The 20,612-nt window shown below is 49.5% G+C and overlaps 1 protein-coding gene and 1 long non-coding RNA gene across 4 annotated transcripts in view; one reads left to right on the top strand and one right to left on the bottom strand.

Moving 5' to 3' along the window:
• Positions 1–246: 246 nt before the first annotated feature.
• LOC144126081 (arylsulfatase B-like) overlaps positions 247–20,612 on the top strand; it is a 65,038-nt gene continuing 44,672 nt past the window's right edge. For 2 of the 3 annotated variants that reach the window (XM_077659998.1, XM_077659996.1), the window contains exon 1: positions 247–997. The gene's annotated coding sequence lies outside the window, so the exon portion shown is untranslated. Of the gene's footprint in view, positions 998–10,148; positions 10,470–20,612 lie in introns of those variants that run through there. The other variant, XM_077659999.1, reaches the window with a different exon arrangement.
• LOC144126080 (uncharacterized) lies at positions 1,663–5,895 on the bottom strand. Its single transcript, XR_013313448.1, has 3 exons — positions 5,187–5,895; positions 4,940–5,068; positions 1,663–4,423 (listed from the first exon to the last, which is right to left on the bottom strand). It is a non-coding gene; the product is annotated as an uncharacterized LOC144126080 (long non-coding RNA).

Genomic DNA, 20,612 nt, shown 5'->3' with positions numbered 1-20,612 from the left:
GAGCACTCCACCACGCCCCCTATTCCTCCTTCTATTTTCTTTCACCCTCTCCCCTTTCATTCCTTCTCTACCGCGTGGTACAGACGTCCAACCAGAGTGCGAATTTACTGCGCCTTTCCTTTCCTCGTGCCCTACAGAAGCCACAGAATGCCCCTTGCTTTCGTTTGCATATTTGTTCTCATTTTAAGAAATGCCTCTCGCGAACGTCTCGACGTTCGCTTTCCCGTTGTTTTCCTGCGCTTACCCAGTAAGCGCCAATGCGCCGGGCGCTGGCACCGGCTGGGCCCGGCTTGCACCGGCTGTGTCCGAAGCGAGCTTCGAATCTTATCGGACGACTCTCGCGATAGCTCAGCCTGCGGTGGTGCAGGTAACTTAAGCGGTTCTTTTGAGTGGCCGCTGCTGTTCGGCTTCCTTTGCCGCCGCTAGCTCGCCGATTGCCGTGACGTGAGCCGCGACTCCAGATCAATCCCTGCGCGCCTCGGGGCCCTCACGAACCTCCGTCGCCACGAGAGGAGCGGCGCCCGGCTCGTTGGCCGCTGCAAGCCTCTCCCTGTGCGTGCTCCCGTGGGTCCCCGCGTCGTGCTCCGGCTCACTGTTTGCCACCTGCTGCGCATGGGCCGCCGCCGCTGCGTGCAGTCCGCAGTGGCATGCTTCCCGCCGCACCTCTGACAGGCCGCCGCAGTGCAGCCCTCGGTGACATGGCCGCAGAGTGCAAACCGTTCGCACGTCGGGGTCTTGCATCCCGCTGCCATGTGGCCCGCCTGGTTGCATCGAGCGCAGACTCGTTGCATCCCCCGGTGCTCTAACATGACCTTGTGGCCCTGGATGGACATAAAGTTGGGCAGGCACCGGGTTCCGCATCTCGAGCCGCACCACCCGCTTGCTGGTGATCTCTCGCGGGTTGTCTGTGAAGGCCGCATGCTGGATGCCACTCAACTTGCCTGAGGGGGGTCAACGCCGCGACAAGGACGTCGTCCGGCACGATTAGGGGCAGTCGGTAAGTGGTGACACACACAACCGGCGGGCCCACTGGACCGACGGGAATACGTTGGCTTCCGAGGTTCGCGGCCCCGGACGTTGATAACCTAGTGGCTTGTACTACCTGGGATCGCACGCACACCAGGGGCGCGATTACGGATCAGTCTCAAAAAACTGTCTCAATATTGAGACAGTGACGTCAAAATGACGACACCGAGAAATGCCGACCGCCGAATCGGCCAATGAGGAGCAAGGAGGCGGTGGGCTCCGCCCCGAAACCACTAATCGCACGACAAGGGACCGTAGACTAATGTTTTGCAGTAAAAACGCAATGAATAAAAACGAGTAATGTTTTATTTTGCTAAGTAACTGTATTTCAAACCCAACAGCACCAAGCAAAAGAACCAGTGTTTTCATTTTTGCAATTAAGTTTGCTGTTCAGTCACGTTTTTTGCCGCGAAGGTGTGCTGTCAGCGGTATAGCGTGAACATGTTAGTCTGAAAATGAACAAAAACGCAATGAAGAAAACAAGCAATGTTTTATTTTGGTAGTAAACTGTGTTGCAATCTCAACAACATGAGGGAAAATTAGAAGCATTCTCAGTTTTTTAATTAAATTTGCTGCAGGTTAACTTCTCTTGCCATGAGGGCGCGCTGGCAGTGGCATAACGTGAACATGGCGGCTTGCAAGCAAACAGCTGATTCCATGGCTAGTTCCTGTTTTTTCGCGTGTCGTCTAAAATCAAGGTACTTTGCGGATGTCTTAAGTGCGCAGAAAAATCTGATTGAAGGCAGTGAATGCTACGGGCCTGCCGAGATCAACTTACAAGCAGCGCTCGGCTCGAAAATCGACGAAGACAACTTTAGTCTGTGTTCTCGGTCGGCGCCTATCGATCGCCGAGTGACGTGTGGTTCTGTTTATTTTCTTTAGAAAATACCAGAAAACCATGAATCATCACATAGAAGCAACTGCCGACACAGGTGCAGCTGCTGATAGCTTGCAATCTCGGTGCGGGAAATGAGAGCCGACACGGCCTGCCTCTGCGGCAGCACTCTTCTGCCTCGTAACCAAGTGTTGCCGCCCACATCGGGCTAAGCACTTGATGTTCCGTTTGTATTTTTGTAGCTCCTTTCGGTTTATGTTCAGTTGTTGCCGTAGTTTCTTTTTTTTCCTGTGCAAGATGCAGAAATTGTGATGTTTATGCTCCACTTTGTTTAGAGAGAAAGGAAGCACTTGACGATAACTTTGCTATTGTCACCGAGGAGAGAACGAGCTTGTTCCATTAACGTTATTTACTGATCATGTAGTAGATGCAGGGTCAACCTGGAAAGAAGTAGTTTGCTTGTATAGAGGCTAATTGCAACTGGGCAGAAAGTTGAGCAAGTTTGTTCATGTTTGCTGGTACACAGCGCTTGAATTGCATATGATCCAGGGCAGTGAGGTTGGTAGGACAGGGCAGTGATGTGTAATATTGTATTTTGCTCAGCAGGTGGAGTGATGTTGGTATAACTGGGTTTGGTGAGGGCAGTGTTTGAAGGGCTTTAAATACTTTGCATAGCTTCTAACATGCACTTCCTTTCAGGTCGGAAGACCACTTGTTTTTGTTTTTTTAATTATGGTCCATCATATCTGAGACACCCTGTATACAGGCCACTCCAGTTTGAAAGGGAACAGCCAGTTGAAAATGACTAGGACATTAAATACCTAGGCGAAAAGTAGCTTGACAGCAGTTGCACTTATCACACATATTATATGATAGCACAAGGAGCTTGTCCGGCCATTCGGCATTGTCACCGTCTCGTGTCATCATGGACAAGACTTCATAGCCCTGTGTTACGCAAACCAAGCTAGGTGTCAGTTATGGGGCAATAACCGAGTGCTCAAAATTTCCCACAATGGAGCTGCATGTATATTCTTAGAGCTGTAGAGCATTTCCAGTAACGGTGTTGCATGATTTGTGATTGTAAACTAACCTCCAATCACACACCATCTCCTTGATGATGTGTCTGTGATGTTTACACATCTTTGTCTATCAGTGAAGATGTTCTAGTCATTCAGCAGTCATTGGAGCCACTGCACCTTACAATCTTTATTATGCATTGTTGTACAGCGGTTTCCTTGCAGTAGGTACAGCATTTAGCACAGAGCGAAACCCCTAGCCACACACCATTACGCTAAAAGCTTACCTTTGGTATTTACACTACTTATATGTGCCAAAATGTTTTGTAGTCTGGAAAATGCATCATGTACACTGTACTATGCCATATTTATTGTACAGGTAGCCTCTGTATGAAAGAAAACATGCACTTTGAACTCAATTTTTCAGATTTTTTTTCTTAACTGCACTCAGAAATGCCATACGGTAATTGTACATCAAGGTAAACTATGCTTGTATGTACACTGCCTTTTCTGCAATAGAAACACTCGTGTCAAATGCTGTGCCTAAAAAAATAAACGCGCTTACTGAATGTATGATGCAATAAAAAACAGCTTTTTGATTCCAACAAGCATCACAAATATTTCATGCCTTATTCCAGCACTACACGTTTGGTTCATGCATGTTCGTCACACAGGTAATGACCACAGGCACTCCACCAAGCTGGAAGGAGACAGCAGAGAAGGGGCAGGTGGGCTGACATAAGCATTGACAAAAGAGAGTTCAAAATGATGCTTTTCAGAAATTGGGCGAGCTGCTTCAACACCTTTTCCGTCTTCAGGAAGAGACTGTGCAACACGCTGCTGAGGGACTGGAAGATATACTAGCAAACACACTGAAAATGAAGTGGCAGCCGGTGGGGGGCACTTTTTGTCACTGCTGGCTTCTCGCTGCACACAGGTTGGCCAAGGGCACAACCACATCACACAATTGCTCACACACTTGCAGATGTGTGTTGTGCAATGACACAAGGAAATGACAGTGGCAACAGGGGAAGAGTGCCTGATATGACTCTCTATGCCAGCATGGTGAGTCGTCTCTGGACGCTAGATTTTCCATCGCAACTGCCGCTGCACCATCCCTCGGTACGCCTTCCTCTGGAGACGGGTCGTCCTAGAGAGGCCAAAAGTACAGCACCGCATGCTCTTCTCAGGAGGCAGGTGAGGAGGGATCCCGTCTGTACGAGGCAGCCACCATTTAGAGGTGGCCCGTTGTTATCTGGGTCAGAGGCAGTGTCGCCTGCACCCTCGGCTGATATGGGCACATCCAAACAGAGGCTGTGAAGTGCAGCACGTGCGGTGATGATGCGCACTGTCCACTTCCACTGGCACTGGTGCATCCGGTGCCCTTGAAAGCAACGGAAGCAGCTCTTTGGCACACCAATACAGCGCTCAGCCACAAATTGTGTGAAAGCATGTGGCGTGTTGTACAGGCCTTCTGCTGAGTCAGGTCTGTAATGTCATGCAACTGGTGCAGGCAGCCATGGCTCCAGTGGGTAGACATAGTCTCCTGCATAACAAAAAATGATGCGGCTAAGCATGTCCTTTCTCAGTGATCTCAACAGCATTACAGGACACTCTGCTATACAGTAGAAGACTCACGCCAAGTAGCCCACATCCAGGCTTTGCTGAATATGACATTCAAGAGCATACATACATGCAGGATTTAGATGTATAAGTGAGCACTACTGTAAGGTCAGTCTTTTACCACCATATTCATATAAATGATGCGCTATGATTGCCTACAAAACACAAGCGCTGTCAGGTGCATTTTGCTTTGGTTTCTTCAACAGGAAAGGCTATGCATTTCAACAATGTAATATGTGTCCTGTGTTTCTGCTGCAATTATATTTAACAAAAGGAAAGGGTGGCAATACACTGTATCATACTGTAAAGTGTCTGCATTTGTGTAACTGTCCAGACTGATTCTTGTAGCTTTAGCAGATCCGGCCAAATGCATAGTGCTGGAGCTCAATAGATGTGACTGAGTTCGCCCGACGGGTGACACGGCTATTTTACTGCTTACCCAGAAAAAAAAATCACCGTCGTCCAGCAGGCCTTCCTCCGCCTCGGAATGCCGCCAGACAAACGCGTCGCGGAAGGATCCGGGTCAGCGCGAGTCCACGGCCAGGATGCACATGTTCGCGCCACAGATCTGAGAAAAAACAAGCACAGCCCGCACTCACTCTCGCTGCCGAGGCCCGCACTTGTAGCTCATGCACTTGTAGCACTTGAACTCATGCGGTCAAAAACAGTAGCCGAGGTATACTCACTATTACGTCCGCAGCGTAGAACCGCTTGCGGCTCGTTCGCAGCACTGCCCCCAGACTCCTTGATAGTGATGAGTGCCCAATCGACACACCCGACGACGCCGGAGATGCTGCCGCGGCGAACGTTTAGGCAAAGGACGCCCTCCTTCGCCGCCGCCTTCTCCTCGGGTCTCCTCGGAAAGCGAACACCCCCCTTCTGTTACCCAACGTTGACATTGGTCTCCGCTGCCCGCCGCAAAGGCTTGTTCACAGTCGGTTGGGCTGCGCCGACGTTTTCTTCATTTCCAACGGCGCCTTGAAACCCACCGGAGGCGAAGAAGCGCAGCGCGTACCACTGACAGCGCACTCACCCGCGCACTTCCCAGCTGTTCAACGGCGAGTTCGTCGCACAGACACTGCGCAGTCTCCTCGAAATAACTCTCCCGCGCGTCAAAGTCGTCTTCATGCACCCTCCGACACCGTTGCTCGCGCGGTCACCCGCGTATACGACGATGTAAACAGCCGCCATTTTCTGTCTCAAACGTGTTGATACTACTTTTTCCAGTCTCAAAAAATCGTCTCAATCTGCCCGCATAATTAGATGGCCAACGTCACCACTTCTGCGCCATTTACGACGTCAGTCAGTGACGAAAAAAATCAAAATGGCCGCCGACCAATAGGAGAGAGGCAAATGATATACTTTTTGAGACAATTTCGATTGAGACTGATCCGTAATCGCGCCCCAGGTACTTGCAGCCGCCGAGGTGCTGGAGGTAGTACAACATGCTGTCGGCACCAGTGATTTCCACCTAAGCGTTCTTCGGAACTGAAATCACGTGGATGCAGTTGCGGTTTGTCTAAAGTTTCAGTACCATTTTTTGATCATTTTACTTTAATAATTAGTCGAGATAAATTAACTTTTTAAATATAGCTTGAAACGTTTAGGCGTCAATAGGAAAGTTGTGGAGCTCCACAAATATTGCCCAACCCAGGCACTTTCAACGAAATAGCCTTAACGTGGCCGTTTTCATTCTGGAAAAACGAAAACCCACGGAGTTTAAAATATACCACGTGACAGCGTGCTCCATGCGCCCGAATGCACCACGATTACAGCGCTCTCATCCGTGATTTGAAAAAAAAAAAAAACCTTCAGCGCCGTGCCTTCGCTTACGAGAAAGGGCTTCTATCTTTGCTCGGCTCTGGCGTTACCGGCGGCGGCTGGCGACGCATTGTGCATTTTGCTAGCGCAAACGCGCAATTGTCACCGCAGAAACGGGAGCCGGCTTTCTTTCAACTGCCGCCCGAACCCACTGGCGCTTATCTTGGAACCAAGCACAACGCGAAGCCCTGTCGTGGGCAGCACGAAAGGCGCGAAGCGAGCGATGTTTTTTACAAAGCACGGATGAGAGCGCTATTACCGCGGCGCATTCGGGCGCCCAGAGCGCGCTGTCATGCGGTATTTTTTAAACTCCACGGGCATTTATTTTTCCCAAATTAAAGCGGCCACGCAATCTCGTTGGAAGAGTCAGCGTTGGCAGAGTCAGCGTATCGGCTTGACAAAAGCATATTGTTCGTAATTTGATAGTAACGGCCCGATCGGTACCACAAATGCTTTCGTCTGAAACGGAACTATACATGAGTGGCGTTGGGAAATCTTCCACTGAAAGAAAAGAAAAGGAGGAGGCTACATTTGTGTTTTTTATTGTGTGGTTCTCCGTGAGACGAAAAAAATCACGGGCTTTTTAGCTTGGAGCTTTAGTCACAAATTATCGTGTGCTAGCGTGATTAGTCCTGGTTTTGCGTGGTGTAACTTGACTTTCTATAGTTTTGCTTGATTTGAATTGGTTTATCATATATTATATGATGTAAGTTTGCGAGATATTGCATATTTTAGTCGTGTGCTGCAGTAGAATTGGTTATTCTCCACATTCGTACATTCATAGATCTCTGGGAGTCCTCGTGCAGCGGCTAAGCGACGCGCCACTGCCCTGCGATGGCAGGTGCTGCCATCGGTGAGGCTTGTGAGACTTTGCTCTTCATGGGGAACCGCTAACAACTAACCATTAATTGAACTGCCGCCCACCGCGTTGGGCAGTTTGCTCAGTCCGATGGGCAGTTTGTAATGACGTCACGTGACCTAGGTGGCCCACATTCCACCCAGGCGGTTGGCGCCCAGCTCTTCCAGGTTGCGGAGGGACCGTACAGACAAACAGACAACGGCTTTTCGGCGGAGTGCAAGCCCTAGTGCTAGTGCACTAAAACGCGCTTACGCTAAAACCTGAAAGTGACGAGATTCGTCCACAAGTGGTGATAAGTGGCTTTCACGGGTGTCGTATGAACCGGTACGCGAGTGACGTCGCGTAAAGTTATCCGGACTCTCAATACGCTACTTTTGCGGAGATCTTTCAAGGTCCACTCCAATTTACCACGGAACGCTAGCCGTCGTGACGTTCTTTGGTTATCACATCGGGGACAGATATCATGGTTTATGAGTGTGTCAGAGTGGGTGGGAGAACAAACGCGGGTTAATGATATCCTAGTCGAAATCAAGAGGAAGAAATGGGCTTGAGCAGGGCATGTAATGCGAAGGCAATATAACCTCTGGTCCTTAAGTGGTTATAACTGAGTGGATTCCAAGAGAATACAAGCGCAGCAGGGGGCGGCAGAAAGTTAGGTGGGCGGATGAGATCAAGAAGTTTGCGGTCATATGGTGGGCGCAGCTGGCGAAGGACAGGATTAATTGGAGATACACGAGAGAGGTCTTTGACCCTTTGCCGTGCAGTGGCCGTAGTCAGGCTGCTGCTGATGATGATGATGAATATGCGAAGCTGATTTCCACGAGGTTTTCTTATGAGCGGGCTTGTTTTGATACCCATCACGTTCAGACGTCATGAGTAATGTTTTTTTCGAGAAACCCGGGCACGGATGCAAGGAAGTAGGTCAGCAGCAAACACCTAGCCGCCTTTCAAGCAGCTCGTACTGAGCGCGCTGGGGCGAACGGGCCAGTCATATGCGATTGTTTATCATCAAAGCCTCTCACATTTCGTAACATGAACAACTTTTACACCATGTCTCCCCTGTACTGTTGCGAGAAACCGTGGTGCCAATGGCGCCAAGCAGAGGTGGTGACAATTGAACAGATGTGGTGACAAGCAGAGCTGGTGCCAAGCAGACGTGAACAACGAAAGAAAGCACTTACGGTGAGCTGTCTTGACTGGTCGGCCTGACTGTGCCCAGCTGAGCCATTCTGTGACAGCACTAAAGGGTGAGAGAAAGAAAGTGGGGGGGGGGGGGGGGTACGCTGTTAACGGTCACAGGCGGGAGGCGGCAGACGTCGGTGCAAGGGTCGACATGCAAGAGTTGTACTTCGTTTCATACTTCACAAAGAAAGCGGCGCGAAATACGTGGACAAAAGAGAAACAAACACGGCAGGACCAGCATGATCATGAAATCAGCATTTCATCAGCATGATCATGATCATTTCATCAGCATAATCATTGGATCAGCATTATCATGAAACCAGAAGAAGAAGACTTTATTTCCAACATGTGCAGTACACAGATGGAGGACGACGGAAAAAAGCCGTCAATAGGCGGCTTGACGAGTCCGTCGCCCCGTCGCCCCAGCATTGCGTGATCATGAAATTGCATGACTGGTTGAGTGATTGTGTCCCGGTTAAACTGTTAACGCATGCAGTACTTTCATTACGAAAGCCACCACGGTGGCTCAGTGGTTATGGCACTCGGCTGCTCACCCGAAGACGCGGGTTCGATCCCGGCCGCGGCGATCGAATTTAGATGGCGACGAAATTCTAGAGGGCCGTGTATTGAGCGATGTCAGTGCACGTTAAAGAACCCCAGGTGATGGAAATTTCCGGAGCCCGTCACTATGGCGTCCCTCATAGCCTGAGTCGCTTTGGGACGTTAAACCTCCCTAAGATACAAACGCATTATCCGGCAGCTCCAATCACACTGACGGTAAATGATTCGCTGTACTCATCTGAGTGCCAAGAAATGCCGAGGAACTCGGGTAGAGAGTTGCCGCTGGCATGCCGACTACAATGCACCACTTTCCAAAGCCGACCATATGCGCACTCCTTCTCGTTCTGCGTTGATGTCATCAGGATTTGTCCATTCTACTTTTACTCTTTTTATGCGCTTACTTTTGACCTTTTTTTATTGCAACAGCATGTCTTTTGGCATAAAGAAGTAGCCTAGTAAGGGAACGCTGGAATTCCGAAGAGAGTCCAGAAACGTCCAGTTAAATTTTGCAAGTTCGTGATCGAATATCGATGGTGTTGATCTTGATGTCTACTGATGTCTTGGCGATCCGGCGACACGTTGCGGAACAAACTGGGCAACTTCTTCGGGACACTATGCACTTTATTGCACGGGTCAAGCGAAGCAATTACACCAGGCCAGAGGGGTACTAGCGCCGCTCTGCCTGTCACCTGTCACGATGCTCTGACTCGCTCATCAAACTCTTCCTAAGCGAAGTCTCTCTCAGAGTTCCGCGAGTCCCTTCGCCTCTCCTATCTAGAATCCATCTGCCCTGATCAGATCTGCCCTCCGATCTCCCTCGATCGCCCTTTTCGCGCCAAAAAAGCCGCCCTTAAATCCCCTTGCCCAGAGTGCTGGGGACCCACTAGTTATCAATAGGGAATGGGCTTGTCACAGCGAGTCAGGAGAATTTTGTTCAAACTGAAGGAGCAAACAGCCCGCCGGTGCTCGCGGGGTTGTTGATTCGCGACCACAGCGTGAATTCCATGAAGACACGCGTTTCCGTTGACATACAGACAAAAACACGAAAACACAAGGAAGGCGAACACACTGCCGGAACCGCACTCACTGCCCCCCCCCCCCCCCCCCCCCTACATAGTCGCGCTCCCACCCTTCGCTGCTTGTCTCTGGGACATCCGGTGCGTCATGCGAGGGCCCCCGCCCTCGAAACACCAGGGGTCCACGCGTCGGCTCCGTTTTGCGGCTCGAACGCGACCTTGCGAGGCCTCGTCTTTTCGCAGTCGGCCACGGCGCAGTGGGCTAACCGCCGGTCTCGCACGCACTTTAGCGCGCTTGTTTTAAAAACAAACCCATTGGAACGGCGCCGGTGTGGCGGCTGCTCGAGGAGCACCGACAAAAAGCTACAAAGAAAACCGAGGAGGGCCAATCTGCTGCTGCTGGGTGAATTTCGTTCGATGGCCCCCTGCGCTACAGCCCCAGATCCAATTTTCTGCCTCCGGTGTGCGACTATAGTGGATATCGCTTAAGTGCATAACCCATTACAGCTCTTGGCGGAAGTCATCTGTGGGTAAGCGGCCGGATTTCCTGCGTTTACACGTTCGCGTCGGGGCCAAGGTCCATTGAAAGTACTTTCGTCTGCAATAACTATAGGATTGAAACCGCAGCATTGCCCTTATAAGCACGAGACTTTCTCTCCGCTATCAGCACATGCGGCCAGTGAACCCTCGTGTATCAGACGTGGCCTTACACCTTGAAGCTGCGAGAGATTGTCAACACGTACGAACTGATAGACGCTGTCACTCCGGTAAACGTTGCCGAGCGCTACTCGCGTACGCCATCGCATTGTCCGAAGCGAGGTGGAACAGCCGCATACGATGCGCTCACCTGAGACACTGTAGCTTGAAAATGGATCCTCTTCGAGAAGGCGTTAATCGCGTGCCTGCATTCTCCCTCCACCCCCTCAATCCCTTCCCGAAATGGTGCATTTTTTTCCTTTTCACGCGCAGACCAGTATCAAGGATATGACCGATGCCCCCACGCCCTTGATGATAATATGCCACCCACATTCGGATTAAATGAAGTCGGCCTTTTAAGCAGACAACTTAGCTTCCTCGTCACGAATTCCGGCGAGCTGAAAACGCGTTACAATTTTCTTCCGCGTCGCTTTCAGCTTGGCGTAGCTAGATTGGCCCTCGTGCACCAAACATGTCATTTTGCTCGCTCATAAATTATCTTCCTTGAAATCAGCAGAGTGGATAGTAGCGAATATTCTGACTTTCATGCTTCAGCATTTGCGCGTTTAAATTTATTTAAAGCATCGCCGAAATATTTGCAAAGAAGAAACATCAACGATCGCCAGCCCCTAAAGAGGGCTGGCCAAAAGCAGTGATCAGAAAGAAAAAAAGATTATTTTTTTTTTGCCGCTGGGATGGATTGTATGCACAAAGTGCATTGTATTACACTGCAGAAGTGTTACCAACGTAAGTATATGAATGAATGGAAAATGCACTCTTGAAGTGCATAGGTATGAGGCTATATGTTTCACACTGTTTTCGCACGAAGGCAAGAAGCATTCGAGTGAAATATCGGTACTAATGTACGCGTTTCTCCGACTCTGATAACGGCTGCGTCACCTAGCGGCTGTGGTTTGTTTACCACTGGACTTCAGCTCAGCCTGTCAGGTCACCACGAAATCTCGACACTCACATGCCCTGAAGCCGGATAGCAAGAAATTCGAATCATGAGCGTAAAAGAAAAAAAAAAGACACTAGTACTGCTCGCAGCTACAAAACAACACTCGCTCCACGCGGTGGCTCCAAACCGGCGGCGGATTGCAAGACGAGGAGAAAACTCGTTCTCCTCCCTTTCAGTTCCAGCAAACTCCGTTGCGGCGCCAGGTGCCAATCCTGCCACTTACCTCGGTTGCTCAGTAGTTCGCCGTAGCAGGAAGCGTGCTCTGTGCCAACGTCGATATCGCTTTAACCAATGGCCTCGCTACCACGCTACACTTACTCTGGCGGCAGCCGTTAAACGAGGCCGTTTGCAGCGCGGCCAAGCAGTGTCGCCACCTTACGGAGGAGCGCGGATCGAGCCTTCCTTTATCTCCTAGGCACACACTCGTCTATCGCGAATGTACCCGGCTCCTCTGACGAATGAGTCCTTGTCAGATAGGGACTTGAAAAGTGACTTTGTTTCACGTATCCCCTGCATATTCCCTTATACACACAAATGGTATGCCCAAAAACCCGCCATGAAGGCGAAATGCAGAAGCGCCTTTGTGATGTGAGATGTTGATCATGTCACGTTAGAGAACCCTAGGTGGTCGAAACTAATCCAGGACCCTCCACTGCGGCGTCCATCACACCCCACGAGCAGCCTTGAGACGATAATCAAAATGCAATACAACGTCGCCATCGTGGTCGCCAGCTCAACTACGTTCTGCGCAGGACAAATGTCTTCCCCACTGATCGCCAAATAGCGCTAGTTGCGGCCACTGTATCTCGCGAATTTCCCAATCTCATGTGTCCTCCGGAATCTCTTTCCTTCATTGCTACGCATGCCTTTTCTTGTAATCTACGTCGTTACTCTAAGGCTATACCCTAGGGATTAAAAATGTTCAGAAATTTCGAATCCCGAAAATAAAAAAACAGAGGAAAGAAATGTTTTAATCTGTTAGCATTAGAACTCATTAGCGCAAAAAGTGTCCGGCGTGCGAAGCAGCGGGGGTGAGGGGAAGCGTGAGAGGAAGAGGGAAGGAGGATAGTGGAGAGAAGGAGAGTCGGTGGGAGGCGACGGGTGGCGGGAGGTTAACCGCGGTCGCCAAGCTGAGTCGAGAGGTGAGGAAAATGGATACGATGTGGCGCACTGTGACTGCTGGATTAGATCCGGTAAGTGGAGAGGGGGTACGGCGGGCCTCACGGGGATTGACGAACTGGATCACGTCGCCCGCCATCGTTAGTGGGAACATAATAGGGGAATATAATTTATAATTTGCCGCATGAACCGTGACTATACAATTTTTAAAAATAGGCTTTTTGAGTTAGAACAACGCTTTTTTCTTGGGCATAACAATATCCGCGGCGTAGTACATCAGAATACACGAAGACGAACTAACTCAGACTGGTTAACTAATATTGAATAGTTAAGTTTTTAACTATTGTTGTTAGGTTTCTTAATTATTCAGAGGCGTGAAGCCCACGATAATATACATATCAGTTTTTAGAATTTCGAAACGGCGGTTACCAATCGGCGCTGTGGAAGAAGAAATTTTCGTTACATCGCGCACAAAATGCATGCACTTTCGATAGGCTTGCAGACAAATCAACCCCTCCAGTGCACTTAATTCGTCGCTCTGTTGGGCCACAACGTCGAGGGCATGGTGTACACCGTGGAAGAGGGTAACCGCGCTTTCGAAATTCTAGACTGATATTGATATTACTTACGGTGAGCTACAGACATCTAAATTAATAGCGAGCCTAGCAGTAATAGTTAAAAAGTTAACTATTCAATTTTAGTTAACCAGCCTGCCAGTTAACACGTCTTAGATGTATTCTGATGTACTACACCACTGACAATGCTATGCCGAAGAAAGCGCTCTTCTAACTAAAAAATCCTATCTTTAAAAATAGTGTAAAGTCCTAGGTGGCGCAACACCCTGTATATGGGAAACACCATAAAAATAGGAGAAAGAAGATACGAGCACAATTTATTGTCATACACGTCTGCAGTTTTACAACTAAACGATATTTTTACTAAGTCTTGTTAAGATACGTTCATTCTGTAATCTGTCATCAGAACCTGTTCATACAGCCGCTGGCTGGATGAGCGTGAATCGAAGGTACACCGAAAACTCTAATATCCGATTGTCGATCTCTTCCGTGAGGTGACAGTGTGCGCTGCACAGGAAAGTTTATTTACCGATATGTAAAGATATGAAAAAAATTAACAGGGACACCGAATTACGTGTCGGCATTGCGATAGCAATAAGCTGTTAATGTCTTTTAATTGAATTTTAACACGGAAGCGTTAAGGAGCTCGTGTCCCAGATAATCCAGCGTAGTCTTCGGCGTTGTCGGCATGGCACCGTGGCAGGTTGCACTTAAATTAATGACTGACCGCGGCAGGTTGCTCGGGAAGAGCAACCTGCGTCGCACAAGCAGCCCCACCGGCGGCAGCACCTGCCACCGCAGGACAGTGGCACATAGCTTAACCGCTGCACCACTGCGCCAGGAGCGGTATGAGGACTCCCAGGGATCTATGAATGAAAAGGAGAGAATGACCAGTTCTGTATATGTGGGCGTTACCACATTAGCTATCGCGTCATTCCCTTACGGCGTAGCTTGAGTGTCCCCTTCAATTTTCGTGTCATTCTTTCATAGTTGTGTCATTCTTTCATAGCAACCAGACCTCTCTACGGGTCGTACATGTCGTGGTTAGATGTTGTCCCAAAGGTGTCTAGAGGTGGCGACACGGACTCAATGAAGATACATCTAAACGCATAGTTGTCACTTCCGGTTCTGAAACTCATGAGACCGACGACGCATTTCTTTAAAGTTTGGGATTTTAATTAAACGCAGCGGTGATGTATACTCGCGTTTGTATAAATTATTTGCATATTGTGCATGCAGTTCAATTTATTAAAAGACGGAGTGTTACACTGCGGCACGCTTACTAAGAAGCCATTATTGGATATTGGCGTTTTACACGAAGGGTGCGCGACCCCTCACGTAAAACGGGGTTCTAAGAGAAATTCGGGCAATTTTTTCCTCACCCTCGCCGAGCTGCCTTGCGCATTCGCCTGTGGCGATGCCGTAGTTGGTGCTGGTGTGTTGCTTGTGGAAGATCGGCTGGGCACGAATTAGAGCGCTGTTCCAGCTGGCGAACATCCGGCAGTGCGGGAACTGCACCGCAGCTTGGCGCCGGCACAGGTGTTGATGCGTCACGGGACGCAGGATCACGTGACGGCATTCCAGCGCAACAAGAGCCGAGAGAGCAAAGACCGGGCCGCCTCAATGCCAGATTGTATTACCACGATGACTTGTGGCGACGCATTACAGCGCCCGTGCACTTGCCAAAAATTTCATCATATAGGCATGGTAAGCCAGTACACAACCTGAAACTATTCTGCCGCAGACCCGTTTTGTGACCGGTAAACACGTTTAGGCACAGCTCGTTATTTACATTCAAAACCAACAGTTTTGCACAAATAGTGCATGCAGATCTGAAGAAAGCCGATTTTTGTAACATAAAACATTGACAGGGAGTTTTTAACAGTGGTGTACAAAATATTGTACTAGGTGTCACAATGGCTAAAAATGCTAACATTGAAATGACAGGATTTGTCGAATAAGCCACCGGCGGAGGATCGCGGAATTGCTGTCTGTTTCACATACCCGCCACGGTGGCGCAGTGGTCAGGGCGCTCGGCTACTGATCCGGAGTTCCCGGGTTCGAACCCGACCGCGGCGGCCGCGTTTCGATGGAGGCGAAACGCAAAAGGCGCCCGTGTGCTGTGCGATGTAAGTGCAGGTTAAAGATCCCCAGGTGGTCGAAATTATTCCGGAGCCATCCACTATGGCACCTATTCTTCCTTTCTTCTCTCAGTCCCTCCTTTATCCCTTCCCTTACGGCGCGGTTCAGGTGTCCGCCGATATTTGACACACATACTGCGCCATTTCCTTTCACCAAAAATCAATTTTCAGTTTTTTTCTGTTTCGCACATAACGCTTGAAGATCAGAAGAAAAAATTGGCTGACGCTTCAGCATTGTTAGGCACGAAATAACGTGCGATAACACATATTTCGCAGGTGGACACCTCCGCCACGTACCTGAAATCGCGATTCTCGAGGATTCAACTGACCCAGGGAGCGTTATGCTCGTCTACAACTTTTTCATTGTCATTGCCAATTTACCGTATGTACTACCCCGATGGAAAGAAACGCGAACAGCCCGGCGCCAACATGCTTCACTGTTTCAATTTCCTTTCACCGCGCTTTTACTTCGGCGATATCAGAAAGACCCTAGACCGGTCCATGATACATTCTAGGACGACTCTAACGTCGTTTTCGTACCACCCACGTGAAACCGCGATGAAAATAAATTCCAACAGCAGGGCGTGTTGACGCCGGGTTGTTCGCGTTTCTTTCCATCGAGGTAGTAGGCTGGCGGCCTAGGGTACAGTGTTGCGCTTCTGCAGCAATGTTGCCAACGCCAACACGTACTGTTCCAGTGCCGTGTTTCTGCCACAATGTTCTCCATGCCAGCGCATGCAGCGCACATCTTTCTGCAACTACCGCCACATAGCTCAAAGAGCGAATATTAGTTTGATAGTAGTGTTAGTGGTGGAAGAAGACGGTGTGCAGTGCACAGTGCGAGAATGTGTCGCAGTTTGACAAGAGGCGTGATCATCTGCGGCGAGAGTGTTCGCATGCAGTGGCCAGCGAAGCTGATCTGTTCGCGCCGCCAGGGGTTCAAATCCTATGTTACATTCCAATGGCAGATCGAGAGCGCTCCGCCGGATCACAAACGGAGCGCGTAGTTCAGGCGGAGACCACTCCCTCCCATTTTGCCAATGGAATGCATGCGCTCCCGCGGGGGCACTTCAGCGCAAGAATAGCTCCAAGTTCCGGCAACATGGCGGCGCCCGTCGAAGCGCGGCCTCTCGCTTCACCAGCGATTCGTCCTTGCCGCCACTCTGTCTCTCACGTTCACGGTAAACAAAAAGCGCACGAAGCTTTCGCTTTGTGTGATGATGCCCGCACCACAAAATCTAGTGATGAAAGGCGCCAAACTTTCAGATTGCTTCCTTATTTACAGAGCTGCTAGGCTTAGAGAGTACGCGTCGTCTGACGTCAGAAAGCGCGGGAGGTTCAAACAAGTCAACGATTTCGGTCTTAAAAGCGGTCACAAAGAATTGACCGCGATGGAATTGACATCCTGTTAAGAAAATTTTTTGTTTTAACTTGTGCGGACGCGAACAAAACGAAAAATAATTACATTTGGGAGAATTCAATTTTTAAAAAAGTCAAAAATACAGCTTGTACGTTGCCCGGATCACCGCGTAGCGACGACAGGAACGCAGCGGCCGGTCGTGACCGGAAGCAGACGCGGGAAACTAAAACGTCGCGCGGGGTTCCGGTCAAATCTGCCGATTTCGGCGGAGCAAATATCGCTGCTCCACGGAGCGATCCGGGATTGACGTCTGATCCCGATCTGCCATTAGAACAGACAACTCGCACTCCCATTTTGCCATTGGAATACGATTGCTCCCAACAGAGCAGAAAAACTTGATCCGGATCTGCCATTGGAATTCAACACTAGTCTCGTCAGTATTTATTTATTTATGATTTGGCAAAAAATCCTAAAATTCAAGCATCATACAAACCGATGAGCCGGTTTGACCTCGTGAAGTAGTGCTTCCGCACCCCCCCCCCCCCAAAAAAAAAAATATATATTCTTAAAGGACACTGCAGAGAACAACTCCCTTATACTCTTGTTACCAGCAAAAATTGATTCACTTGCTCCTTCTGGCTATGTTGACGCTTTGAACACCCATTCACTGCCGAAAAAAATTGAATTTGCTATAGCTGCGACAATATGATAACATGAGAACCTCGTTTTGAGTTGTCATGCACGACCACACATGCCATACAAAGCGCACATACCGTGCATTACCAACATTGGCAGGTGACAATGTTCTTTCCGTGACAGCCACGTTCCGATCTCTCACTGCTCTCCCCTACTAGAGGAGAGGAGGGAGCATTTCCCTATCTCCCCTTTGCCTCATGGCAACAGTGGCAGGTGGCAAGCCACAGGTGTCTCTTCCGTGTGCCAACCTTGGCAGGTGACTCTTGCCACCTGCCTTATTTATGCTATGGCATAAAAATTTCCAGCCTGTCGATTTAAAATCCTGACGTCGTTACCGATAAGGACGGGTTTCCACCGTTTTGAAGTGAATGGCGGTACAGCGTAGCCTCTGAGATCCGTCACTGAAATACGTGTCGTCTAACGAATTTTACTTGCAAGATCGGTCGATGATGCCGACACTTATATTTCTCTCTCTCTTTTTGTTTTCATCCTTTCTTGCTTATAAAAGCCCTGTTTTCGGTGCAAGTGGTCTCTTTGTGATTAGAACGCTGTGCCTATCGATACAGGTCAACCTTTTATATCCTCAGTGTCCCCTTGATAACGGTGGAAAACTCTGTGTGCGTGAAAGTGGCGGTAGACATGCTACCAAGCTCACCGCTTTGTGAAATATTATCTACTGTTCTCGCTAGCGGCGCAAAAAACTGCTCCAATTGTGACATGAAGGAAATAACTTGCTGCTAGGTGTAGCACACTAATAGAAAAAGCTGCGAATTCGCTTTGTATACCGCAACGCTACTCACGATATGGCGGCATGCAACGTTGTTGAGAGTACAAGAGATGGTACCTTACGCGCATGGCCAGTGTATGCGTCCTTTTTTTTTTTGCTTCATGACTACTTCTAAAAGTGCCAGCTGCGAACGCAGCATCGGTGCGGCCCTCCAGAGCAACAACAGAGCAGGGCTGAAAACAGAGCTAACAGAGGTACGTGACAGAGGCATGACTCGCAGTGGGATATATCTTGCGTGCTCTAATCCGTGACCGACGATTAATGTCAGGAGAGAGTAAGCCGTATCGCGACTTTCTTTAGTGTTGTTTTCGTGTACTGCACAGCACAAGCCTGGCCATTGGTCAGCTTTGATTTGGGCGAAAGGTACACTCTCCCTGTATATTCACTTTCGATGCATACAACAAGTGAAACTCTTGATGCATTCAATCATTAAGTTGGTTGTGCGGTTGGTAATTAGACGATTCGTTCAGCAGAATTGGGCTCTGCGGAAGAGTTTTCTTTGTAGCAGCTCCCGACAGCACCCGCTGTTCAATTCACATGAGGCAGCGTGACAGCGGCTGCAAGCACTGCCAAAACGAGTGCTTTCTCGCCGGTGCGTGCTTCACTAAAACATTCCTAAACATTCTGCCGGGGAGTATACATGCTTATAAACCGCTACGCGGTGGCGTGCTGGGAGCCCCTTCAAACGCACGAAGTGCCGCGATCGCGACCGTGGCCGCGATAGGACGAAGCCATTGGCGTCCGCACGATTCACGGGCTCATGTATTGTCCTTGCGTGTCGTATATCCCTGGCGGAGCCAATTAAAACGTAGTCTTCTTTCCTGGCGGCCGCAAGCTGACGACCGGTCTCGACTCTCCGGCGAGCTCGGAATATGAGCGCGCATAAAATCCTCGCGTGCGCAGCGAATGCTGTACTGAGTATTATTGCCGTGTAGCAAAAGTCAGACTATGTTATTCCGAACTAGACAACGCGTAAGCTATAAAAATAAACCGCTGGCTCCCGTGTGTGTTGATATACGTACGCTATCGCCGCCTTGAGTACGATGGGCTTTGTGATAGCGGCCGGCAGACGGAACGAGCGCCTCTCTGTGTCTGTGAATGTGAACTCTTGCGAAAAATACCCCCGTTGTCCTCCGCACTGACAAACAGATCCGAGAGTTGCGGCATTGCTCAGCTGGCGTATTTAGAGCTTCGTGTTTTCAGTTTTTCTTTCGTCAATCTTCAAACGGGCATGATGTGCAGGCGCACTGACAAGCCAACACTCTCCAGTTATCCCATAGCAGCAGGACGTACTGAGCGATTCGAAGGGCAGAATAACATACGTGTGCGGTGCGATATCGGTGCGCACCAGAGAACCTAAGGTGGTCGAAGGTAATCCGTCATAGTCCATGTGCAGCTTAAGCACGTTAAGCCCCATATACCAGCAAATGCAAGAAAACGCATCGTCGTCAAGGCACAACAAAATGCGAACAAGAGAGGGCGCGGTCCTGCATACATAGGACGAAATTGGCCGCCCAGCTAACGACATTGAAGGCACGGTACAGTCGAGCATATATCTCCGTACGCCGCTACAGACAGACTCATTTCTGTTTGCATTTCATTGCACTTCGGCAGTAAACAGGGGAAAGGTGAGAACACGAGACGGTCGCTTTCATCTCACTTTTATTTTCAAGCACGGATTTCTCACGTGCAGTTCATCCAAGCGGGCGCGATCCTTCCCAAACGCAGTATGGAGACATCAGAACACAACCGCGTTCAGAGAGAGACTCGCAGCTGGGCTGTCCCGCGCAAGTACTCCCCTAACGCCGAGGTTCTGCCTACATGCACATATATGTGGACTCGATCATTCTACTTTACATACATAGATTGCGGGGAGTCGTCACACCACTCCTGACGCAGTGGTGCAGCTGTTAAGCGGTGCCCCGGCAGGTGGCTATTTCAAACGCAGCCAACGGTGGAGCTTGTGAGACCTAAAGGTTGCTCTTCCCGAGCAACTTATCGCGATCAATCATTAATTTAACTGTCACCTGCACGGTGGTAGTTTGATCACAATCCGATAGGCACGTTGTCGCCTGCCACGGTGGGAAGGTTGTGATGACCCGTTCCTTTTTGTGATTCAGGTGAGAAAACGCTTCGGCAAAACCCTTCGTAGAAACAACCTTTCTCTGATTTTGCTGCCGTTGTTTGAATAGTTTTGCAACATGTTGGTCTCTTTACCATCTCTGTTGTTACTAGCGGTGGACGTCGACACGAATCCCGGGCGAAACTCTAGAGGCCCGTGTACTGTGCGATGTCAGTGCACGTTAAAGAACCCCAGGTGGTCGAAATTTCCGGAGCA

Source organism: Amblyomma americanum, chromosome 3, assembly GCF_052857255.1.
Source record: "Amblyomma americanum isolate KBUSLIRL-KWMA chromosome 3, ASM5285725v1, whole genome shotgun sequence".
Lineage (NCBI taxonomy): Eukaryota > Metazoa > Arthropoda > Arachnida > Ixodida > Ixodidae > Amblyomma > Amblyomma americanum.
This window is presented reverse-complemented; position numbering and strand designations above follow the sequence as displayed.